The 25,426-nt window shown below is 46.2% G+C and overlaps 1 protein-coding gene across 17 annotated transcripts in view; it reads left to right on the forward strand.

Moving 5' to 3' along the window:
* Positions 1 to 25,426, forward strand: part of RBFOX1 (RNA binding fox-1 homolog 1) — a 1,496,801-nt gene that overhangs the window by 400,373 nt on the left and 1,071,002 nt on the right. The window lies entirely within an intron of this gene.

The raw sequence follows: 25,426 nt of genomic DNA on the forward strand, positions 1-25,426 counted from the left end.
CCGAGAATCCTTCCAACTCCTCCTCCTCATCGGTGGTCCCAAAGTATTCCCTCCGGAACCTCTCCACAGGCTGAGGTTTCCTTGGGAACCTTTGATGGAACGTTTCTATCAATACCTCGTCATTGATATCTTCTGCCATTACCCAAGTGTTTTCTGACTCCGGTTCTCCTTCCCACGCTACCAAATACTCCACCTGATCCCCCTTCCATCTGGCGTCGAGGATTTCTGCCACATGGCTGCTGCATTCCCTTTCTTCTATGACCGGTCCCCGAGTGGCCATCCCTTCTCGTCCCCCCTCATACGGTGACAGTAACGACCTGTGAAATACTGGGTGCAGTTTCATGTGGTTGGGTAACCGGAGCCTGAAAGCCACTGGGTTGACCTGTTGAATGACCTCAAAGGGACCCAATCTCCTGGGTCTTAATTTCTTACAACCTCCTTTGAACGGCAACCCTTGGGTTGACAGCCACACCCTATCTCCCACCCTTATGGTTTCACCTTCCCTTCGGTTCTTGTCTGCCTGCCTCTTGTATTCTTCCTTCGCCCTTTCTAAGTTGAGTTGGAGCTGACGATGGATTGCTTCCATTTCTTCTACAAAATGCTCGGCTGCCGGGACACCCCATCTCTCCCCTTCTCCCCCTGGGAAAGCCCTGGGATGACACCCATAATTAGCCAAGAAGGGGCTCATCCCTGTGGACACATTCTCGGCATTGTTGTAGGCAAATTCCGCCAGCGCCAACTTTTCTACCCAGTCATTCTCTCTGTCATTGACATAACACCTCAGGTATTGCTGGAGGACCCCGTTTGCTCTTTCCGCCTGCCCGTTGGTTTCAGGGTGCCGGGCAGTCGAAAAGTTGACCTCCACCTGCAGTAAGCTCATGAGCTTCCTCCAGAACCTGGACGTAAATTGTTTTCCTCGGTCTGAGACCACCCTCAATGGCACCCCGTGCAACCTAAAAATGTGTTCTACAAATAACTTCGCTGTCTCTTCCGCCGTGACTGCATGTGAGCAGGCTACAAAGTGGCACATCTTTGTTAGTAGGTCTACCACCACCATGATGGCTGTTTTCCCCTTGGACTTCGGCAGATCAGTCATAAAATCTATCGACACTGCCTCCCAAGGTCGTTCTGGGGTTGGTAAGGGTTCTAATAGCCCCGCCGGTGCCCGCCTCTCCCCTTTGGCTCGCTGGCATTGCTCACACCCTCTTACATACTCCCGTACATCTTCCCTCACCTTAGGCCACCAAAATTCCCTGGTGACCAACCACATGGTTTTGTGTTGTCCAAAATGCCCCGCCGTGGGGCTGTCGTGCAACTGCTTGAGTACCCTCCCCCTTAAGTCTCCTTCAGGGATATACAGTGCCCCTTTGTAATACAAAGCTCCATTTCTTTCCTCGAAACCCCCTGGTTCCTCTCCCTCACCCCTAAGACCTCTGAGCTTATTCTGGGCGTATTCATCATTCTCTGTTTCCTCTACCAGTTCTCTTTGTCCCACCAATGCCGCCCCACACACCCAGCGGTCCTCTGGAATGACATGTCTCTCTTCGGGTGCTCCCTCCTCCTCCAAATATTCAGGTTTGCGTGAGAGAGCGTCCGCCCTAATGTTCTCTGGGCCTGGCACGTAACAAATCTCAAAGTTAAATTTGGAGAACTCCTGGGCCCATCTCACTTGCCGTTGGTTGAGCACTCGTGCCGTCCTCCAATACTCTAGGTTCTTGTGGTCAGTGCACACTTGCACCTTATGTTGTGCGCCAATTAGCAGGTGCCTCCATCTCCGGAACGCCTCATGAATGGCTAGTAGTTCTCGGTCATACACCGTGTAGTTCCTCTCGGATTTGTTCAGCTTTCGCGAAAAAAAGGCACACGGTCTCCACTCTGACTCCTCCTTCCCTGGCTGCAGAAGCACCGCCCCAATCGCTCTGTCTGATGCGTCAGTTTCCACTCTCATCGGTTTTTGTAAATCCACATGCAGGAGTTGTTGTTCCGAGGCGAAGGCCCTTTTTAGTTCCTCAAATGCTCGCTCCGCCTCCTCAGTCCAAACGAACTTCTTCTTACTGCTGAGACAGTCCGTAATGGGCGCCGTCAGGTGGGCAAAGTTTCGGATGAACTTACGATAGAAGTTCCCAAATCCTAGGAACCTCTGCACATCCTTCCTTGTTTTGGGTGTTTTCCATTCCAGCACCGCCTGGACCTTGCCGGGATCCATGGCCAATCCCTTGTCTGACAGGCGATACCCCAGGAATTCCACCTCCTTGGTATGAAACTGACACTTCTCCAGTTTCACCCACAGCTGGTTGGCTTGCAGCCTGCTCAACACTTCTCTGACGTCTCTCACATGCTGCTCCTCATTCTCAGAATACACCAACACGTCGTCTAAGAAGGCCACACAATTCTTGTAAAGCAAAGGCCCCAGGACGTGGTTCATAAACGATTGAAAGCACGCGGAGCCTCCTTGTAGGCCGAAGGGCATAACTAAATATTCAAATGCCCCCAAAGGGGTGAACATGGTGGTTTTCCATTCATCCCCCTTCCTTATTCGTATCAGGTTGTACGCCCCCCTTAGGTCCAGTTTAGTAAAAATCTTTCCCTTCCTGACCCTTGTCAAAATGTCGTCAATCCTGGGCATAGGGAAAGCCACTGGTTCTGACACTGCATTTAAGGCCCTGAAGTCACACACAAGCCTCGGCTTGTTCGTGTTTTTTTTATCCACAAAAAACACTGGGCTGCCCCCCACCGCCCTGGACTCTCTGATGAACCCTCTCTTCAGGTTCTTGTCAATGAACTCTCTTAGCTCCTGCATCTCTCTGTCTGACATGGCGTACAGCTTGCCTACAGGGAGCTGTGCCCCAGGGAGTAAATTGATTTGACAGTCAAAGGGTCTATGCGGTGGTAATTGGTCAGCTTCCCTTTCGCTGAAGACGTCGCGGAGATCTGCGTATTGTCGTGGTACCTTCACGTTCTCCGTTACTTCAGTCCCTGCTAGGGTGGCTTGGGCCCCTGCCAAACCCTTTCCCTCTTTGCAGTGTTCTAAGCAATGTGCTGAACCAAAAGAAACCACTCTCTGATGCCAGCCCACCAGCGGATCATGTAACGCTAGCCAGCTCATCCCCAATATAATGGGAGCTCCTCCCAAGGTGGCCACATTAAACGCTATCAGTTCGGTGTGCCTTGCCACCTTCATTATCATTGGGACGGTCTGCAAGCTGACTTCTCCTCCCAACAGCTCCCTGCCATCGATCGTGGTCACCTGCAGGGGGTTGCTTAAAGGGATCGTCTGTATCTGGTGTTCAGCTGCAAACTCTTTGCTCATGAAATTGCAGGAGCTGCCTGAGTCCAACAGCGCCTTTATCTTTAGAGGGTGTCCGTTTGGCAGCTCTAGCGCCACTTCTATCACTAGGGCGGGTTTAGGAGGTTCTGGCGTGGGCACTTTCACTGCTCTTTGGCCTGACTGCTGTGCCCCGACGGTGGCAGCCAGGCGTTGGCTTTTACTTGCTTCGGTATTTCTTCCTCTCTTCCCTCCACAGCTCCTACCATCCCTTGCCATTCCTTCCTCTGGGGGCAGACTCTGGCAAAGTGACCTGGCTGTTGGCAGAGATAGCATTTCCGGGCGCCTTTTCCCTCCTTCTTTCCCCCCTCACTGGGCTTTGAAACTGCGCGCGCGCGCGCTGTTCCGATTTCCATCGGCTCTGCCGGCGGGAAAGTTGGCTCTGGAATGTCTGGAATGCGGAACTCCTTCCAACGTTCCCCCTTCCCTTCCCGCCTCTCCAATGCTCTCGCCTCCTGGCGCGCTCCTATGGTCAGCGCTGATTTGGTCAGCTGGTCCATAGACTCCGCCCTGGGCGCCCGGGAAAGTTCGTCTTTCACAGCCGAAGAAAGCCCTTCTTCAAAAAGCATTTGAATGGGTTCCGCCGATAGATCCCACCCCAATTTATGGATCAACATGGTGAATTCAGTCCAGTACTCACGGACAGATCGGCTCCCCTGTTTGCAAGCCATTAACTGTCTGCGGACCACTCCCTGTTCAATATCGCTGGAAAACATCAGATCCATGGCGCGAAAGAACTTCATCGTGTCCTTTAGGACGTCACTATTCGCTGCCATCAGGGGTCTAACCCAGTCTCTCGCCCCCTTTTCAAGATGCCCAATCACGAAAGCCACTCTTGATTCCTCGTCAGGGAATTCATCAAACTGCAGATTGAGGGCATATTGCATCTCTGTCCGAAAGCCATGATAGTCTTTGGGCTCCCCCCCAAACTTCTGCACCAATCCTGGTACCTTTCTGACGAGCTGGGTGTCTTTCCCCTTTTTGTCTGCATCCTGAGCCCTCCTCTCCTCAAGCCTCGCCGTCTGCAGCGCTAGCTGGACCTCCAACACCCGGTACCTTTCTTCCAGGCTTGGACCCGCTCCAGCTCCTGCTTCTCCGGTTCCGGCTGGGTTGCTCATGATGCCTTCTCCTGCACAAGCTGCTCACGAAGACTGTCGGAATGCTGTGATGGGACGACGAGCTGCTTGTGTGTAAAATCCTAGTCCCTCAGAGTTTGGTCAAGTTTGCAAACCTCTGTCTGTAACGGAGCCCCTTAAACATGGCTCCGTCAGTCGCTGGCAGATTCCGACAGTGGTTGCTTTCGGAATCGCTTCCAACATAAAAGCTCCTTAACGGAAACACGTCTTCTGGACTCTCTGCGTGACAGTTTCCGGCGAGGAGTGGGTGTCCCTACAGGAGGTCCTGAAACCTCCCCACTGTTTTCGCTGGAAGTGTCTCTGAGCCATCCCTCCAGCTCCCTTTCCCTCAGCCCAGCTCCTCTCCCCCTACTGGTTCCCTCTTCAGCTGCTGAGTCTCTCCCAACCTGTGTGAGCCCTTTCACTTCCCTTCCTTCCGATGGCAGTTCCCTGACACCTATCATATATATTTTTTGCCTAATTTGCTTTTCGGGATTTTGAAGTCAATGCAGTAATATAAACATGCCCGTTGAATTCTTACTTTAAGAAGACTGGGGTTTTTTTCCTAGAAAAAAAATGAAAGTAGTAGTGGTTGGCATGATCCTGATTTCAGTACCATTAGTGAAGTAAACATCAGTATATTATTGTTGTTGCAGTAATATTAGGGGAAATGTTATTAAATATCTGTCCACCATGCTTAGTTGTTAGGTGGTCATGTTCAAGAAATAAAACTATGAGCAATTCGTTGTTAGTAGCCTTAATAGTTCTCTTAGGAGGAGGAGAAATAATAGCTCTGTGTCAACATTTCCTGATATGATGTCATTCAGAAATGGTAGACTGTAACTCCCATCATCCCTGGCAATTGAACAAGCTAGATGGGGCTGATGGGACCTGGAGTCCAACAAACATATAGAGGGCATTAGGTTGGGGAGCACAGAAGGGGTTCTTTAATCACAATCCAGAATACACATCAGTGCATTTTCACCCAGGGATTTTTCCTCCTAGCCGTGATCCAGGTAAAGTTAGGTGTGACTAAGCCTGCAATGCACACCGCTTTTTTTTTTAATGTAGAAAATAAGCCGCAGTGAACTCAGTAAAGTATGCTTCTAAGTAAACACAAGTAAATTAGGAATCACATCCATTTCTTCATTTGTTTCCCTGGAAATTCCAAAACAGATCCATTAAAACAGAACATTGGATACCTTTTGCTAAACAGTTATATTCAAGGAAACCTTGCTCTGCTGTTATTCCACATGCATAAAAAGCAGCTGGGCTAAATTATTCATTACAACTTATTATTTGCTCAGTGCAAGTAATTTATTAATATTTGTCAAAAGCTGCTTAAACAGAAAATGGAACATGTCTCTGTATTAATCATATCAAGTGCTACTATTACTGGTTTATATCATGTCAAAATAATGCCCTGCCTTCACCAGATAAAATGGCGGTAATGTCCGTGATTGGTTCTTGAATGCGAAAAGACCATCCTCATTAGGAATTGAATTTTCTGAAAATCTTTATGTTGAGCTTATACTCGTGGATTTTTATTCTAATTCCCATCTTGCTCCTAAATCTCATTGGGAAGCAACTTACTTTCTCCCTGGTTCCACTAAAAAAAGAACATTATTATACAAATCATTATACCATAATATTATATACATATTATAAAATAGTGGGATGCACTGAAACTGTTTGGATGCCATATAGACAGTTGGATCAGGGTAAATTTTTTTTTGGGGGGGTCCTCCCTTCCTCGAACCCAAAGTGTGATGCCAAAAGTGGTTATGTGTAGCTGGACTATGGGAATCTTCTGAGACTTTTCCAGTTGTCCCACCAACTCCTTCACCACACCTTGTAACAGTGAAGTCTACAGTGGTACCTCAGGTTACATACACTTCAGGTTACAGACTCTGCTAACCCAGAAATATTGCTTCAGTTTAAGAACTTTGCTTCAGGATGAGAACAGAAATTGTGCTCCGGCGGCACAGCAGCAACAGGAGGCTCCATTAGCTAAAGTGGTGCTTCAGGTTAAGAACAGTTTCAGGTTAAGTATGGACCTCCGGAACGAATTAAGTACTTAACCCGAGGTACCACTGTATACACATTCTGTGAAGAAATGCTTTTATTTTATCTGTCCTGAATCTAAGACTGGTCAATTTGTTGTATTAATTTAGAGGGTCCTTGGGGCCAGGATAGGACAAGGACTGCCTCATCTCTGCTACCCCTTCCTGATCCCTGAGGGGAATCACTGTTACTGGTCTCCCATGGCTCACATGCACAGCTTGGATTCAGCAGAAACTGTGAGTCCAGTATTGTGGCCCAATTTGATGGAACTCCCAGAGGAAATCAGACAGGCTACTTCCCTGCTCAGCTACTGAATACCTACAGAAGATCCCCCCCCCCCAAGCAAGCATTTTAACTGAATTCTGCTTTTATGGTTTGAACCAATTTTTGTTTTCATTGTACAGGCAACTCCCCATTTATGCGGGTTCACTATGTGTGTGACCATGCATGCACACATTGTGCAGAACCCAGAAATGACCCTGAAACCTCACAAAAATATCACAAAAGAGGAGTGGAATAGGGTGAGGTGGAACAAGTTTTTTGTAGGCTTCTTCATATATGTTCAATTTCACTTCAATGTGTGATCCCTTGGAATGTAACTCCTGCGTAAATGGGGAGTTGCCTGTATTGCATTCCATATACACCACTTAGAGGTACACTCTGGTTTCTCTTCAGATCATATAAATCTTTTGCCTTTTTACACCACTTAGAGGTGATTGCAATTAAATGGTATTTAAATTTTTCAAACAGAGTAAAAGCCCCTACCCAGGAAAATACAAATTTTGGTGCCCTTTGGAGGAGAAAAAACACATGTCTTTCCACATTCTCCATGTAGCCCTCACTCAATTCAAAACATGCCAGAGAGAGAGAGAGAGAGAGAGAGAGAGAGAGAGAGAGAGAGAGAGAGTTGGCTTTAGTAATAGAGAAAGAAGCAGAATTGATAAAACACCAATTTATCCAGTATGGACCACTATGAAATTTCTCAGATTTTGAGTCACCATCTTTATGGACACAGCTGTCCTGGGTCATTTCCAGATCAGTGAGAAGGAATCACAGCTGGGATTGTATTGCTTTTCCTAGATAAACACCAGCATCACCCATCAGGATCACAATGTAGCAGAACACGGTGTTAAAAAAAAAGTGGGGGGGGGACGGACACCAAACCCGATTTCCATCATCTCCTGTGTAATATCTCAAACTAATTTGAAATAACCTATTTCTTTTTGTTTAAGGATAACTTAGACTTCTCAATCTGTATTTATGCAGAGAAGTATTGTTTTCAAAGTGAGAGGGAGAAAATCATATTTGTGTCAAGTGAACTACACTCGAAAGGTCAAGCCTAATCATTTATGTTCAATCTGGATTCCAAATCTCAGGCCAAATCATTATTTTCAGCAAAGAGTTTTAAAGTTCACTGTGGACGAGAAGATGAGAATGACGAAGTGGAAATTCTAAAAGGAAGTGGCAGAGATTCATAGGTCAACATCTCCTCCCAGCCTCCAATTAATCAGAGAGTTAAGCAGACAATACAGCATGAGAGGAGTTAATTATTCATAATTTCTATGCTTTTCCCGAGCCTTTTGCTTCCTTGGTAAAACTGAGAAATTAAAAAGGGTGTGTGCAAACTTTGTTTTGCCATTAGTCTCTGCTAGGGGCAAACAGTTTACTCAGTGAAGGAGGAGGAGCCACAGACTTCTATGAGCCTCTTACTCCATGAAGAGCCACATGGAATGGAGAGCCACATATGGCTCTCAAGCCACGTCCCTGATCCCTGGTTTAATATTGCTTAGGGTGGTTTTCTATATCACCCCTGGGCCCTTGATCAGGGGCATCTGTCAAATGGTTGATAAACATGATTGTTCCTGGGCTTCTCTTTGGGATAGATGTGGCAGCAATGGTGTGTGCTGCTGAACCTTTGCTTCCTTGAAAATATTAGCATACGGGCTCTGTAATAATGCTATGATTGGAATGAACTTATTTTCAAAAATGGACTCTGCAGCCATTCATAATTTCCTTAAGTGTGCCACAGTCTCACCATGGACAAATCTTTGGGGACCTTAGACAAGGCTCTTTTTTGAGAGACAGAGAGACAGACAAGGAGAAAGACAACATTTATAATAGAGTTCAATGTTCTTGGAAGCTGACAACCTCTGAAATTGACTTCATGTAGTCAGCCAGACAATGAGACATTATAATAGATGGGGAACATCATTAACATCATTATCTACAATGTGGCCTTGGAACAGCAACTCTCTCTCTCTCTCCCTCTCTCATTCTTTTCACATTACAGATTGTCTTGTGGCTGTTCACAACTTGCTCGTGACATGCATTTTGCATACATCCAGAAATACACATGTGGAAACTAAGGCTGTGCACAGCACAGCCAATCTGCTCCAGGGCCCTGATGTGGAAGGTGCCACTACTGCCACCCTGCTACGGCCACCCTGCCACCACTGCCCCATTTACCTGGGTCATGCAGAAGCACCTATGAAGTGGTGGTGGTGGGTTCTCAAGAGATCTCACTGAAATTTCACAAGATCTCATGCGTTCCATGAGATCTCGTGAGATTTTGGCAAGATGAGAACCTGCTGGAAGCCACCGCATTGCCTCCATTAACTTCTCCAGTGTTCTGCTTCCCAAGATGGCTGCTTCAGGTCACTTCATGGACAGGCTGGCTGTGATCAGGCCAATCTATCATGTGATACCCTGGGGACCACTCACCCAGCCCTGGATCAATCCTTGAAGAAATTTGGAAGCACAGCTAAGCGGTATTTTAAAACCTTATTTTAACTTAAGATTAAAATAGGATTTAAAAATATGGGTGGAATCTGATCCTGCGTTGTGCTGCTTCTTTGCAAGTAGCTTCCCTTCATGCAAAGGAAGCAAGCTGCTCATGATGGAGCAGCAACTAGTACCCCACATGTTTGAATCCTCCCACTTACTAGCTGGGATGTGGTCTTGCTTGTGCAGGAAAGCCGTTTGTGAAGCAGCACACATACCCCCAGGATTGATATCTCTGCTAAAGAGCTGTTGGGCAGAGGCACTGATCCTGCAGGGTAGGGCTTCAGTCAGGAAAGACAGCCACAGCATTGAACCGACATCCTCCTGGAAAGATGCAGCTGGTGGTCAGATAGGTCTTGACCTTTTTGCACTGTTTCCCCACCCAATGTACATCTCCATCCTGCCTGACAGTCATGGGTCACTCTGAGTCATCCAGCCCATTTAACAGCCAACCATGCAGCCCATTTCACAGCCAACCATGGCTGTCTGTATCTGAGGTGGCCTATGCTGGGGTCCGTCCAAATATACCTGATTCACTAGGGCAGGCATAGGCAAACTCGGCCCTCCAGATGTTTTGGGACTACAACTCCCATCTTCCCTAGCTAACAGGACCAGTGGTCAGGGATGGTGGGGGTCCCAAAACATCTGGAGGGCCAAGTTTGCCAATGCCTGCACTAGGGAGTCAGCTAAATCTGGTACACTGTCCTAATGGATATCTGGCTGTTTCCACCTAATGAGAAATTTATTCAAAATTATCCTCCTCCTTGCCAAAGAGGCAGAAAAAAGGTGTCTATCCCACAGAGAATGATTCCCCCCCCCAAAAAAAAACCCCACCAACAACTGAGGGCAAAGGTCAGACCACCACTAAGAATTAAGGCAAGCCAGGTATCTCAATTGTCAATGGCTGCTTACACAACTGGCCTCTCACAACTAGCTAAGATGAGGCAGGTGGGGGAGGTCAACATATTCTGTGTGTGTGTGTGTGTGTGTGTGTGTGTGTGTGTGTGTTTATGTGATTTTTACATGTTCTCATTCATAGATCTGTTCCATCCAGCTTACACATTAGTATGCAATATATACATTTTAAAAACACAACTACATTTAAATGATATTTAGAGTTGCATTTCGACATGTGCTTTCCAAACATGTCTTCTCTCAAAATACACATTTCTAAACATTGTTTGATACTTTTATGAACTGAGAACTGTGTCAGAACATCCAGTCTGTAGATTATTAAATTCTAATCTGCACAATTTTTCCAGCAGGTGCAGAGAGTGTCAGCTTGTAGTGAAAATGACAAAGATTGAATTCCTCCAGCATCCCTAATTTGAACAAAACTATTATTAGGTAAAGATGGTCTGTGTTTTTTAAGCGGGCCAACCTAAATTGCACCTTCTGGACAAAAAGCAGTGTAGAAAATAATTGACAGTTGTATCCAGCTACATTATACTCAGAGTAGATGGATTTAAATGAATGAACCCAAGTTAATCATGCCCATTCCTTTCCGTGGGTTTACTTTGAGTAGAAATAGCATTGTCTATGATCTTATGCTTCAGATTTTGCACTTCTCTGAATTTTGCAAATTTTGCAAGCTTAGAAAAAGTACCGAAAATGTTAGTGTTTTAAGAATAAGATATATTTAGAAATGGTGCACTTTGTGATTAAAATAGTATTTTCAGATAAAATATGTACAGTATTTAAATACAAATTTTAATGTGTGGTTTTTTTAAAAAATTCACATATTAATGCAGAAATGGAACAGAATGCACTAATGAATGAATACATTAAAAGTGAGTAGAATAGAATAGAATAGAATAGAATAGAATAGAATAGAATAGAATAGAATAGAATGATACATCACTTTCCTTGAGCTCTGGAATCCTGAACCATGTTGATAAAACCATAGACCTAGGGTAATGTAGTAATTCATGTAAGTGGGAGGCGTATTTTTCTCAGCTCCTGACTTAAGTGGCCTACATTGCTGGACGACAGTGAAACTGAAAATGATTTCTGTGGTATTTTATTGATCCCAGAACTACCATTTCATGAGCAGGCAAGAAGGGCACAAATCAGCTAATCTTCTGACCTGGTGCTGAGAACCAGTGTGACATTGCTTATAGGTAAGACGGAGGGAGCTGCTTCCACCTGTAACCTTCAGGTAACATGCAAGCACCTAGACCTAGACTTGAGTTAATCCACCTTACCTTGCTACGTATACTTGGTTTTAATCAATAAAAGTTGTGGCTTTTTTAAGACATTACCTTCTTTGGCATGGAGAGAATAGGTTGGTTCATTTCATAAGTTTTGAAAATGATCTCCAATTTACATGGGGCAGGGAGCTTGTATCCAGTGTTTGCCCTACTCAGAGTACATAGACCCATTGAAATTAATAGTTGGGGCTATCTAAAGTTCAGTCATTTCAGTAGGACTTAGTTAGCTAGAACCTTATGATCCCCAGTGTGCTGTTTGTTTATTAATAGACATTGGGGGGGGGGGCTTTTTTCTTCCCCTGGCATAGTATAAGCAACACAAGGTGATGGCAACAACAGCACAAGTAAAAAACACAATAAATCATTAAGGTCTGTTTTGATTCTATTGTTTTCCATTTACGTGACAACAGAGAAACATGTAGCATTGTACACCGGGGGGGGGGTGGGGGGGGTGGAACTACACCATATCAACCTGACCTTTTCTCCAAAACTGATACTCATTTCTTCAGCATGCAGATGTGGATGCATATCACCAAAGCTAAGGCTGCCATATTTGAAGAGCAAAAAAGAGGACACATTTGCCAACTTCTACTTTTAACAATGGATCGCTATGGAGACTGTACCCAGAGGTGGAGGAAGGGGGTGTGGTGGGGTGGACCGCCCCAGGTGTCACCATTGAATGGGGGTGACAGAATGGTGAGTGGCACTCACCACAGGGCCTGCAGCGCACCCGAGTCACGCGTCTCTCCTGGGAGTGACATGGTGACTTCGGCTCTCGCAGGCTCTGTGCTGCCCCAAACAGTCTGCCCACCGCCTCCCCCTCAGCTGTAGGGCGGCTGAGTGGGAGGAGGCAGGCAGAGTCCTTGGGGGCCCTGCGGGTGGCTGGCTCCACCCCTGGGCGCAGGGTATGCGTGCCACCCCAGGCGCCTGATCTGCTTGCTCCACCGCTGACTCTACCCATGAAAAATAGGATGTGTCCTGGAAAAAGAGGACATATGGCAACCCTACCAAAGCAAAGGATAAAGTTTACAATGTATTACGTGGGTTGTAAAGAGGGAAATTGATTTTCTTGCCTTTCAATATACATGCACTGTGGAAAAAGTCATAGGGGGAAAGCTGTTTTGTCAAATGGATATGGTCATCTTTTGTTTGATTTCCTGCTAATAAGGTCCAACAGTCAACTGACTGCTCACGAGCTAACTGAAGCTATTTTCTGGGTGGCTTTTCATAGAATCATAGAACTGCAGAGTTGGAAGGGAACACAAGGGAACACAAGGCAATGCAGGAATCTTTTGCTCAATGTGGGGCTTTGGTGGATCGATGGATGGAAATGTGAGTTTGGGGGCTAGCAAGAATAAGGAATGTTGGTCAAAGTAGGGGAGAGCAGAACAAAGTCCAAATCCTGAACCACACCAGGCCACTTCTCAAAGATGCAGGGATTGTCCAGACCAAAGCAGGGTCTTCTCAAACTGTCTGATTTGAACCTGAGACCTCTGGAATATTTCAGAGATTCAGATGTTGAAAAAAAACACTTCTCTGCTAAACTGAACGTTTATTCTCAAGCTTGTCAGATAATGGAACACATCAGGGTGGGGAGGTAGGATTTTGTGTCTAGGTTCCAATCGGGTATAAAGATTTTACCCATGTTTTCCTATAACACTGCTTTTGGAGAGGGATGTTGTTCTTGTCTGTTCTGTGCTCTTTGCTAGTTCTGCTACTGGTGCTTGATAGAAAATGCTGGGCTTCTACCTCTTCTATCCACTCAACCTTGTAATGGTTATCCCTGAATTTTTTCGTTGCTACGTGGATGGGTGGGAATTTGACCCTAAGTCTCAATGATACTGGCATTACAGTATAAACATTGCACTGCCTCTCGGTTGGGAACACTGTTTCCTGTAGTTCTCACTGAAAAGGGAGACCTACATAAAATTTTCCCTTCCCCATTTGAATTATTTTCATCAAATCATTTGATGAAACAGACTAAACTTGCATGTGATATTTAAATAATTTTACCCAAATACTATATTCTGAATTACATAGGACGCTGCCTTACACAAAGTCAGGCCACTGGTCAGTCTGCACTGACTGGCATCATCTCTCCAGGCTTTCAGACAGAAACTTTTCCCAGGCTTACCTGGTACCTGCTGAATGCAAAGGATATGTTCCTACCACTACAATATCATCCTTTTATGCTTGAAGTTGCAAAATATGGTTTTCAAAATTAAAGCAAACACAGATTACTGTATTATTGTGTACAATGGGGGAAGGGGGAGAGAAATGTTTTCTTCTGTAGTTGGACACACGCTAATGTATGGAACATCTCTCTGTGGCCTGGGGTTGGACTAGATGTCCCCTGTGTACCTTCCATCCTGGACATTCCATAAGTGAACAGAAGGCTGCTATATTACTCTGTTTCACAGAAATTAGAATAGCACTTCATTCACTCCAGTGACTTCTCCCATTCTCTCTCTCTCTCTCTCTCTCTCTCTCTCTCTCACACACACACACACACACACAATTCCAGACCTAGTTCTCTTCCTAAAGAAATAATAATAGCTAGGGAAGAATACTGAACACAGAGCCATTATCTACAACCAGCTTATCAATAAAGGTGCCATCAGCCTATTTGAGGCAATTACCTAAAGGTGCCCTTTGACGGCAAAACTACCTAAAACAGTTCACACCGGCATGATTGCAGTTTTGTTGTTGTTGTTTGTTTTTAAAATATCCCTGAAGCTTAGAAGTAACGTTATTGTGGCTGGCCGAAGAAAGAGGAGAGAGACAGTACTCGGTTCAGAACTTGAAATAATAATATACAATTCCTTTCCTATTCAGTACAGAGAATTTGCCCCTTTCTCATCTGCAGCACACTGGGTTGATTTGCACCACAAGCCTAAGTCTCCTTTCCTGGTCAGTCACTGACAGCTGAGGCCCTATCGATGTATAGTGAAGCTAGGGATTTCCTCACCACAACCGACAAATGTGCATCACTTTGCACTTTCTTGAATTGAACTGGATTTCCCACTGGGATGCCCATTTCTCCCTGCATGACAGAATAAACAGTATTGGGCTGGAACGATGGATGGTCCAACTTCAGTGTTAAGCAGAGATTACATATCATCAAACAAGCTACTCTTTTCCCCCTCAGTATGGTAGAATGTTAAAATTCATTTTTTTAAAAAATAGAGGGGAGAAAAGATATCTGTTTCATTTCAGGCATATTATCCTCCTTTTACCAGCCATCTGTTGAAGCAGCTTTGTTGAAAGCTGGGGGTGGGGGGGAGATTCACAACTTCCCTCCACCTCTGTTCTACAAGGGCCAAAAGGTTTCGAAACTGCCAAGCGCCCTGCAGGTTCCATGACTCAGAAGTGCTGTCTCAAGGCTAATCGGAGGTTCTGCGTTTACTTAAAAGTAACTTTCTGAAACATTTCACTGTGAAGGTGACTTTCCAAAATGCAAATCAGCTGCTACCCTTTAAAATAAAGATTCAGCATTCAGCAATGGATAAAACCCCAGCCTCCATAGGTTTCTTTCCCTGCTGTGGCCCCCAATGGTCATTGGTACCACTCATTGTTGTCACCTGCATATAAACGGTTTATACCAATGTTTGCACACAAAGTGGGTGGCGCTGTGGGTTAAACCACAGAGCCTAGGACTTGCCGATCAGAAGGTCGGCGGTTTGAATCCCCGCAACGGGGTGAGCTCCTGTTGCTCGGTCCCTGCTCCTGCCCACCTAGCAGTTCGAAAGCATGTCAAAGTACAAGTAGATAAATAGGTACCGCTCCGGCGGGAAGGTAAACGGCGTTTCCGTGCGCTGCTCTGGTTCACCAGAAGCAGCTTAGTCATGCTGGCCACATGACCCAGAAGCTGTACGCCGGCTCCCTCGGCCAATAAAGCGAGATGAGTGCCACAACCCCAGAGTCGGCCACGACTGGACCTAATGGTCAGGGGTCTCTTTACCTTTACCTAATGGGCAACATAGAAATTAAAGATGTGGACTCTGCATGATCTCCCAGGTACTATCCAGTGATGAAGTTTAGGTTTGTGTGAAGTACCCAGAGTCATCATTGTAGATTAATTCTGACAATGATGACAGTTGTCCATTCGGTCTCATAGGGTAGAAGTCAGGGAGGTCAACAGTAGGTGGAGACAGAGCCAAAGACAGGCAGAGCTAACTCGTTATAGAATTATCCCCATACTCCTCTATGGTGAATTCTAGAAAGGGAACACTGAGGCTAAGGAGGAGGCAGAAGATGACGGCCAGTTCCACCCTCTGGAGTGGTTGTAAGAAGCCAGACAGGTGGGAATGGCTGAAAGCAGACCGAGGTTGGTGGGGCTCCACAGCGAAGGATAGGGGGAAATTCTTCCACCTTGCTAAGTGAGCCATGGGTAAGCCCAGCATGAACACCCAGGCCCTAATGTTCACTATGATGCATAGGCTAGGCCCCAAGATGACCCTCACCCCAGGTACCCCATAACCTCTCACTGTGGACTATAACTCCGTTGCCTCCACAATGTCTCAGCATTGCAGAAAATTAAGATCTTACATTTTCTTACCCACCCACCCTAAATGCCAATCAGCCACATAACGCCAGATCAAAGAAGATGTGCGCTGAACAGACGCATTCTGTACATATTCTGTTTCTAGCCCTAATACCAATGTACTTCCTTTAGAATTTCCCACATTGCAACACTCTGAGAAAGGGGAAAAAAGGATAAGTATTCTCCTAGCAAAGCTGCTGTATGCGCCCCCCCATTTGAAATCCTTTCTGTCACCCAAATGAAAAACCAGATCTTCTTTTCAAGAGCTACAAAAGGCTGAGGGACATTTTGAAATAGACTTAGCCTGATTGTCATGAATAATAATCAACACCAGTGACCCATGAGGGTGAATGGGGCACTTCCCCATCAACCTCCATCTGTCCTCAGCCAGATCCCACCTGCCTGCCTTCTTACTTACAACCAGTCCAGGGTGTGGCCCTGCCTGTCAGTTTCATCCTCCTTTGTGTTTCCCCTTATAGAACTAAGGAGGGAGAAAGATGGGAACAAAACTAGAATTTGTTGGCTATACTAGTCATTGGCTCTGGCTCCATCTATATTTGGGCTCCCTGCCTTCTGCCCCCAATGGGCACCAGCCACCACTGGTCAACATCTTCCAGGTTTTTATTTTATATGTATTTCCTTGAATTTCCAGAAGGACAACAGCGAATAAAAGGGGGAGGGGGGAGAAGCAACTGCTGAATTATTTTGTGACTTGGATGGGAAGATAATGAATTTGTTGTACATAAATGTTGTTTTTTTCAATTGTTTCTTCAGTCCACAACATTCTTACATCCTCTGTGAAGCAAAATTAATGTTCAGTTCCTGAAATCAGCTTCCGGCTTGTCCATCAGGGAACATCATGCGATGAACCAAACTCTCTAATTTGCAGTCAAGAGGGAGGAAGCTCCTTATTTTGCTTTCCTGAACCTTTTTAATTATTTGAGATTCCCACCACAGAGGCTTGCGGGTGCCATTTTGGATTTACCCATGAGAAATGCTTTTCTGCAATAGTGTTTGTAGGTTATATAATTCCTTCTATGGTGGGGGGGGGGGCACACGTTGTTTTTCAATTACAGAAAGTCTATTAGAATGTGGACTCTGTTCAAATGAGCTTTAAAAAATTAAAACAACGCTTCAAAGTGATTGAAAGGACTTGGCGCTTAGAAGCATATCCAAGATAGTGACTCAAAGCAAGTCCCAAGACGCATTTGAAAGTGTTTAAAAACTCCATTTTCAATTTCAAAAGCCTATTTAAACATTTAAAAGAGGGAAAAACACCTCTCAAACAATGGAAGAATATCATTATAAGCCAAAAAGGGAGTTAAGTAACTTCAAAAGCAAAAAGTTCAGGCATTACTCTCTGGACAGCTATTGATAGAGCTTCCAAAAGGCTATTGATATCATTACAGAATCAACAAATCAAGGCTCACACTGACCTTGACTTTATTATAATTTTTTCATGTTGGCTGTATCCAAACTTGGTTCTACTAAGAGCAGACTTGTTGAAGTTCAAGAGCGAGTCAATGGGTGTACCCAGAGTGGATTTTTGTCGGATACTTCCACCTGCTTCAGAGATGGTTTGCCTCTAAATATCATTGGCTAGGAAGAGAAGAAGAAGAAGAAGAAGAGGAGTTTGGATTTGATATCCCGCCTTTCACTCCCTTTAAGGAGTCTCAAAGCAGCTAACATTCTCCTTTCCCTTCCTCCCCCACAACAAACACTCTGTGAGGTGAGTGGGGCTGAGAAACTTCAAAGAAGTGTGACTAGCCCAAGGTCACCCAGCAGCTGCATGGGGAGGAGCAGAGACGCGAACCCGGTTCCCCAGAATACGAGACTACCGCTCTTAACCACTACACCACACTGGCACATTGACAGCAGTCAATGAAGGCTGTTTCTTTCATGTTCTGCTTGTGAGCTTCCTGGAAGCATCTAATGGTTATTATGGGCAATAGAATGTCGTACTGGATGGGCATTTGTCCCTGCATTCTTAAATGCAAGAAAGATTAACAAATGGGGAAGGGTCATGGCTCAGTGGTAGGACATCAGCTTTGTATGCAGGAGATTCCAGGTTCAAACCCCAGCATCTCCAGGTAGGGAATGTTTCCTGCCAGAAATCCTGGAGAGTCACTGCCAGTCAATGTAGACAATGCTAAATGGGCCAATTGTCTGTCTCAGGAGAAGTCAGCTTTCCTGTGTTCCTAGTGAAGGTCCTTATGAAGTGTCCAAGGGTTGCATAGATGCCTCCAGTCTTCTATATATTTGAAACTTTTTAAAAATAAGCAGTCCTGCCACCAACAACCTAGGACAGCTATCATGTCTAGGGAAGCTTTTAATATTTGATGAATTATTGTATTTTAATATTTTGCTGGAAGCCGCCCAGAGTGGCTGGGGAAACCCAGCCAGATGGATGGGGTATAAATTATTATTATTATTATTATTATTATTATTATTTGGGGTTTCTTGCCACCAAGTGTTTCGAATGCAATGCAGCAAGTCTCCCCGGGAGTGAAGTGCTTGATGACATTTCATTGCACTCAGGGGCAATTGTACGGCAGGTGGGTGATTCACATTCCTCTCTGAGCTTTAGAAAAAGAGAGGATAATGACACAGGGAAAAAGAGCACAGCATTCAAATAAACCAGCTTAAACGGGAATGCATTGGCCAGTGCATAAAGCAATTGCCCCCACTTCATGCATAAATGAAAATCAAGACTCAGGAAGCATTCTGGTGAGTTCCCAAGCTTGCTCTCTAAATGCATGGTGCATTTCCAAATATAAAATGATGCATCTCTGCTTCTTTCATCTATGCACGGCTACTAGCCAGTATGGCTATGATGAGCCTCCGCAGTTGGTGGCAGTAATGCTTCTGAATTCCAGTTGCTAAAAGCCACAGGAGGAGACAGAACTCTTGTGCTCAGGTCCTTCGAGAGGGTTTCCCACAGGCATTTGGGTGGGCGCTATGAGAACAGGATCTAGGAAAGCCACTTAAATGTCCCTGCCTCAAAACATATGTATAATTACAATTATGTCTGTATTTTATTTTATTTTTTTAAAACAGCAAAGGTCTTTCTTCTTGAGAGCAGAGCAGAGTCACAATGAGTTAGCAGTAAGCACAGTGAAAACAACGATGACCCCCAAGTCCAATAACCTTTGCTTATTAAATGAAGAAAATGTATATGTAGTAAAGTAATGCATAATGCATTGCATAAGGATCTTTTCTTGTTCCCTGTCTGAGGTCCCCAGACTAATCACAAACAGTGTCAGGAGGGGAGAGAAATGGAACTGACCTGCTGAACAACTTACTAAGATATTTAACCTGGTAGACAGCTGATAGGAAGGCTTCACAGTTCAAAGAGCAAGGTAAATAATAGGGGCCAAGTCTCCCAATGCCCAGGGACATAGCTATTACCTTTGTAATCTGCTTGTGGGCTTCCCAGAGACTTTGGGAAGCAGGCTGTTGAACCAGATGGAGCTTTGGTTTGAGTCCAAAGAGCTGTCCTTTCATTTGAAGCTGAGTCTAAAGTCTTTTACCGCGTATTCCAGTGGTTGTTAGAGTCAAGACAGCTACAAAAGTATATACACATGAGGTATGCCTGCCACACCGACTATATCTTTTCATTTCTGCTAATTGCTTACAATACAAAAAAGATAGTTGTGTTGTTGTTTTAGAACGGTCTTTCATACATCTCACACTGATGGTGTGAAATAAATCCCATTAGCTCTTACTGGGTTAGTGTTATTAAAAGAAGAAGGGGGGGAGGAAGGAGAGAAACCTGCTTTATAAACATTAGAGGACTGCTAGGGATAAAAATACAATCAAACTGTTTTCTCCTCTGGTTTGAATGGTTAGCTATGGTGAGGGTAAGGACATCATCACAGTTTGTAAATGACTGACAGTCACGGTCAATTGATTGCCAGCTAGATGCACTGATGAAGCTCACATATCCTACTATGATGACATATACATCTCAAAATAGGAGTGAAAGGTTATTTTTCTAGGTTGTTTTAGATCACCCCCCCCCCCAAATAAATGTGAGCAGTGGCACAATCGGAAATGGATTAGTCTAGCTAAACATTCCCATCAGCATCTTTGATCTCCACTTCCTGTATTCCTCTTCTACCAGGAGAAGATCGCTGTCAGGATGGGCTAGACACACGATGCTGTATATGCAATTCAAACAATCTCTTTCTCTCTCTTTGCTGTAGATAAGAGGTAGGAAACCTGTTTCAGTCTGAGGGTGACATTCCCTTCTGAGCAAGCTGCGGAGGCAGGGAGGAGGGGACAACACATGTCAATGATGCCTGAAACCAGAGGCAAAAACAGCTAGAGCAACTAATGGGAATTTTACCTTTGTACAGTTAGGTAGATTCACACACTCATCTTTCCTATCCTTGAGGCAAGCAAGGGGCACTATCAGAGTTCAAAGACACATTTTAGTCAGAGGAAAATACTCAAGGAAGATGTGAGGCGTTCGGCTCAGGAGAATATGCAATGTGGGGAGAATCCTCAGGGCAAGATAGAGAGGCCTGGCAGGACACATTTGCCCCCCAAGCCTGAAGGTCCACAACCCTGGTGTAGATAATAAAGCTAATAGAAATAATTAGGTAATTATATTGTATGGGGTGCTAGAGGAGGAGGAGTACCTCTGGTGGGGGACATGTTATGCTCCTTCTGTGGTAGTTTCTCCCCCTTTGGTCCTCACCCTGCACTCAGCTCTCACCTGTGGCTCCCAGAAGCTGTCAGCATGCAACAGCAGCCACACCTCAGAAAACATATTCAACTGGCCAGCTAAACTATGTGAGGGTAGTTGATGGGTCTCAAACCCTCAGTGAGTTAGGGACTTCCCCTGCGTGCAAATACAGGCTCTGGCAGATTGACAGGATGAGACCAAATAGCAGGTTCAACACTCAAGAAGACAGTTTCTGCATGTGCTGTAGAGGGAAGTGAAGGGCAGATGGGGCTCATCAACCTGGGAAGGTAGCCCACCTAGGAGAATGAAAACTGATCCTAAACTTCCACTGCCTTGCAGCTATGCTCATTCATGAGAAAGCTTTTGGAAGTAAACCCTGAGGAAAAATCTGTACTTGCTGCCTTGTGGGACACCTTTGAGAGAAGAAAAGGCTGAGGAGTAAACCCTACACAAATCCAGTGTGGAATCCCTAAGATTGTTGAATGGCATCCTGTACTCCTCCTTCTGGCAACTCCTGCAGTCAAGTTGGTGCCAAATGTATTGCTCTCCTTTCCTTTGGACCACATCAGTGAAGCCAAAAAGGAGGTGTCATCTGGGCAGCCCAGGACCTCCATACACACTGCCCAGGGCTGCACTCCAGAGAGGCCACATTGGTGCTGCTAATGCAGCAAAACAACATGAGAGGCAGCAGCTACGAGTTACTGGCTTCTGCAGTCACACCAGGCACTGTAATTCTCCAGCGGTTAGAATGCACCCCTGCAAGTATACTCCATTGTCTCTCAAGATGAAGGAATGCCAAGAACAATTCTTCTGTTTTCACAGAAGCACGTCATTTCAGAAGTCCATTCTTATTTAGTGGTGGTCTAATTAGCAAGGGAATATGAAACCTTCAGGCTCTCTTACTTACAATATCACTAACCCTAGTATAGCTTGCAGAGCAAAAGAATTACGGTACTTTGTCTTCCTACAGGAGCCTTTTGTGATTTGCTTTCAATGGCTCAGACTACTAGAAACAGTTTTTGCAGCACATGTCTTTGCTGAATGGATCCTGAAGCAGCTTCATTAATAAAGATTCCAATGCTCTTTTGATTGGATTATTCTTTGTCACTTGTTATTTTGAAGAAGGGGGAAAAGAGAGGAAAGAAAAGCTGAGGGAGGGAAGCCACATAAACAAAATCAATTGATTAACAGCTGCAACTCCTGCTTTGCAAGAGCAAAGGAAACAATGGCATGAATATGGGCGCATAAAAGATGCAATATTCTTCTCATCCACATCTTCAGACTTTGGAGTTCAGGACAGATGCATTCTTAGCATAATTGCTGATTTTTATTTTTACTGATGAAAGACTACTGTCCCAAAATGACTTGATCCTCTTTCTGGTGGCAGGACTGGAAATAGCAAATGGTGGTTGGGAATGGGAGTGGTAGAGTGGAAGGCAGAGATACCCATAATAGATGAAGCCACAGCCAATGACAGACTGAGCCAAGGAATCTTAGTTTTGTCCCCATCTTCTTCCCTCACTACAAACGGCAAGACTAAGGAGGTGGAATCTGACAGCCAGGGTGCAATCACCTAGACTAGCTGTAAGTGAGTAATAGGGAAGATGAGGCTGGATGGAGGCAACTTGAGGTTGCTGGGGCAATAGACTAGCCCCCACTGAAGATAGCTTAGCATTTCCTGTTCACAGTGGAAGGTGGGTGGGGTAAGGTGTGACACTTAGTACTATCAGAAAAGGACAGTCATAACTTTGCAGGGGATGTGACAAGAACAGACACCCTTGTGGAATTCTAGTGGCCTCCTATCTGCTGACAATGAGGGATGACTCAGTACATCACTAATTCTCATCTCTCATTTTGGAATGTTCCATTTCATGCTGTAATTGTTACCCTCTGAAAACTGATACCGTTTTATGACTGTGAACCACCAGTGAGATCATGATTAACAGACCAGCCAAAGTTGAAGAAATACATGGAGCCCACTATCTTTGTACAGTGGTGCCTCGCAAGACGAAATTAATTCGTTCCGCAAGTTTTTTCTTCTTGCGAGTTTTTCGTCTTGCGATGCACGGTTTCCCATAGGAATGCATTGAAAATCAACTAATGCGTTCCTAAGGAAACCGCCTTCAGACCAGGTCCGGGGACAGTCTGTCCCCCGACCTCTTCTGAAGGCTGGGGGGGGGGGACAAGGGCTTTTCTTCCCACCCCCAGCATTTTAAAAAACCCCGGGACAGCGGAGGACTTCTCCGCTGTCCGGGGCGATCTTAAAATGCTGGTGGGCGGCATTTTAGAATCGCCCGGGACAGCGGAGGACTTCTCCGCTGTCCGGGGCGATGTAAAAGCCCCTGGGAAGGCAGGCAGGGGGGGACAAAGACTTTTGCCCCCCGCCCGCCTTCAGAAGAGGTCCTGGACCTCTTCTGAAGGCGGGCGGGGGGCGAAAGTCTTTGGCCCCCCCGCCTGCCTTCAAAAGCCGTCCGGGAAGGTAGGCAGGGGGGAGCAAAGACTTTCGCCCCCTGCCCGCCTTCAGAAGAGGTCCTGGACCTCTTCTGAAGGCGGGCGGGGGGCGAAAGTCTTTGCCCACCCCCGCCTGTCTTCAAAAGCCGTCCGGGACAGCGGAGAAAGGCGCTGCCTTTCTCCGCTCTCCCGGGAAGGCAGGCAGGGGGGAGCAAAGACTTTCGCCCCCCGCCCGCCTTCAGAAGAGGTCCTGGAGATTCCTGGAGAAGAGGTCCTGCGAAGCAAGCCCATAGGGAAATTCGTCTTGCGAAGCGCCTCCAAAACAGAAAACCCTTTCGTCTTGCGGGTTTTCCGTCTTGCGAGGCATTCGTCTTGCGGGGTACCACTGTACTATGCAAATACTTACACTATGCCGTTCTTCAGAAATAACACAAGGACACCTTTGGTTTCTGCAGATTATTGCATTGAATGCCTCAGAGAATGTGCAGAGTTCCTTTTCCATAAAGGATATGGGATTTCCACCACAGGAAGACAAAGCACCTCTGAGCATGTGCAGAGCCTTTTCCTTTTGCAAAAAGAATACTTTGCCTTCACACAACACAATGAAGACTCTTGAGACCAAAACACTGGGATAATGGTTATATTTATTAATAGAATGACTTGAGAAACTGCAAACCAAATTAAATGAATTCAGAAAGTACTGGCAAGTGACCTTTCCACATGTGATACAGCCACAAACTGTAGATCCTCCACAAAGGACTGAGAGGATTCCCTCTCTCCTTGCTAGATGAGCTTTGGGCAGCACATGCCCCCAGCACATGCCCCCAAGCCCCACTGTCCAGTGTTAAAGTTCATGTCAGACCTAAAGCCTGTCCCCACAAGTGCTACCAGGGATCTGGCATGGGTAGATCCTTAACTGGTGCATTTTGTCCAGAAGTGGCTTAGATTACCTGAGTATTTCTCCCCAACTTTCTCACCTGTCTGGACACAATGCTCCAGGTGCAATCAATCCACACCATGCCCCAGTATGCCAGGTGAATTATTTGCAGCACTGTAGAGTAGGTGGTAAAAGAAGGGACCCCAAAAGCCACTCATGGATGCCTGCCCCCAAACAATCCTACTCAGCCAAGTCTAATTGGCAGTCAGATCAAGCCCACATTGCATATAGGGTGAGAGACTGGGAGCAGCAAAAACTGCAAAGCTATGGGGAGGAGCAGGCTTAAAAAACTAATAATAATAACAATGTTCTTATTTATAGACTCTCCCCGCTTCCTGATTAGCCCTCTGGCCAAACATGTTCCACCCTCATCCGTTCCCTTTGGGAACTAGGTTCCTATGCCATCTTTGAAAAGAGTAGGAACCAGTGGCGTAGCGTGGGGGGTGCCAGGGGTGCCGGCCGCACCGGGCGCAACATTTTGGGGGGCGCGTTTGGCCGGCCCCCCTCGAGGAAGCGGGAACCTCTCCAAGGCACAGCGTGCCGTCGGTAGAGGGAAAAAGCCGCGCAGCAGCAGCAGCAAAGTCGGGAGGAGGAGGAGGTGGAGCGAGCCTGCTAATTCCTTGCTGGGAATTAAGCGGCTCAAAGAGGCAAAGGAAAAGAGGTGGAGCCGCTGGCCCGGAGGGGAGGAAGCTGGAAAGAGCAGCGCGCCAAGCGCACGTGACGCAAAGGGCCTGCCCACGTGCAGGCTGAGCTCCCCGTGGCAGGGGCGGAGGGAGGCGCTCTGCACGTGCTTAGGAGGCGCACGCTCTTTCCAAAGAAGGACCCGGCTACTGGATCAAGGCCACAAGGGCCCATGTAAAGTGAGTGGTCAAGCAGACGCGTCAATGAGAAGCACTCAAAGCAGGACCGGGGCACAAGAGCGCTCTCGCTCTCCCTTCCTGCTGTTTCCAGGGGGTGGAGGCGTCGCTGCCTCGAGGGCTCTCGCTCTCCCTTCCTGCTGTTTCCAGGGGGTGGAGGCGTCGCTGCCTCGAGGGCTCTCGCTCTCCCTTCCTGCTGTTTCCAGGGGGTGGAGGCGTCGCTGCCTTGAGGGCTCTCGCTCTCCCTTCCTGCTGTTTCCAGGGGGTGGAGGCGTCGCTGCCTCGAGGGCTCTCGCTCTCCCTTCCTGCTGTTTCCAGGGGGTGGAGGCGTCGCTGCCTCGAGGGCTTCCGAGATACCCTGGGGTGAAGTCCCGCTTCACCTTCTTGGGAGTCCCTCTCTTATGCTTTGGGGGGGGGGGTAGCAAGGGGGAAGAATAATGATTTCCTCCACCA

The sequence above is a fragment of the Podarcis pityusensis genome (genome assembly GCF_964106645.2).
Source record: "Podarcis pityusensis genome assembly, chromosome: 14".
Taxonomy (NCBI): Eukaryota; Metazoa; Chordata; class Lepidosauria; order Squamata; family Lacertidae; genus Podarcis; species Podarcis pityusensis.